Genomic DNA, 948 nt, shown 5'->3' with positions numbered 1-948 from the left:
ATCCAGAAGCCGACGACTGATCTGCCTCACCCGGGAAGAGCACAATGATGGTGCCAACTTGGGCCAGTGAAGCAACGTCCTCCACAACTAGACTGAGGAACAGGAGGATAGCGGCTTATCTGTTCCCCTTCCCCCAATTCCCCAATAAAAAATCTTTAAAAATAAATAAATAAATAAATAAAATAATAAATAAATGTACTGAGATGGAAAGAACTCAGACACTAAATGAAAATAAACCGTGGAATACATAATTATGGTATCATTTTTATGTTTAAGAGAAAAAAAGTGACTGTGTCATACTCTTGCTTAAAAACTCCATGGCTCCCCACTGCCAACTAAGTGAAGTTCAAGCTCCTTACCTGGCATGCAAGTCCCTTCACTATTCAGGCCCTGCCAACCTCTCCAGCCTCATCTACAGACCAGCCTTGTCATCCTGAGCCCTGGGTTCCATCTATGACTGAAGTGCCCTTTACTATCTTTTTCTCTAGGTCTCAAACTTTAGCATGTATCATAATTGCCTGGAAGGCTTGTTAAAATACCAATTATGGGCCCCGCTCATAGAATTTCTGATTTAGGTCTGAGGTGGGGCCCAAGAGTTCCCTGGTGACACTGATGCAGCTGTTCCAGGGGCCACACTTTAACAGCCACTGTTTTGACAGTGATATGATTCAACTTCATCATCTGTATACAGGCTGACCGACCATGTCGATTTGCCTGGGACTGTAGGTCCCATGTAGCAGAAAACCCCTCAGTCCGAGGAAAACTGGGACGGAAGGGTACCGTACCTGTATAAAAATCTTTCCCAGGTTGCTGCTCATGGGATATTTACTGCTACTGTCAAGCATCTTCTATGGCCAGGCCAACAGGAAGTGCCTGAGAAAGGAGTTGCAACAGCTTGACTGACTTTTTGCTGGAGTAAGAGTATTTAACAAAGTTTATCAAATTCAG

This window comes from Hipposideros armiger, unplaced genomic scaffold (assembly GCF_001890085.2).
Source record: "Hipposideros armiger isolate ML-2016 unplaced genomic scaffold, ASM189008v1 scaffold_132, whole genome shotgun sequence".
Classification (NCBI taxonomy): Eukaryota; Metazoa; Chordata; class Mammalia; order Chiroptera; family Hipposideridae; genus Hipposideros; species Hipposideros armiger.
Note: the sequence above shows the minus strand (reverse complement) of the source record.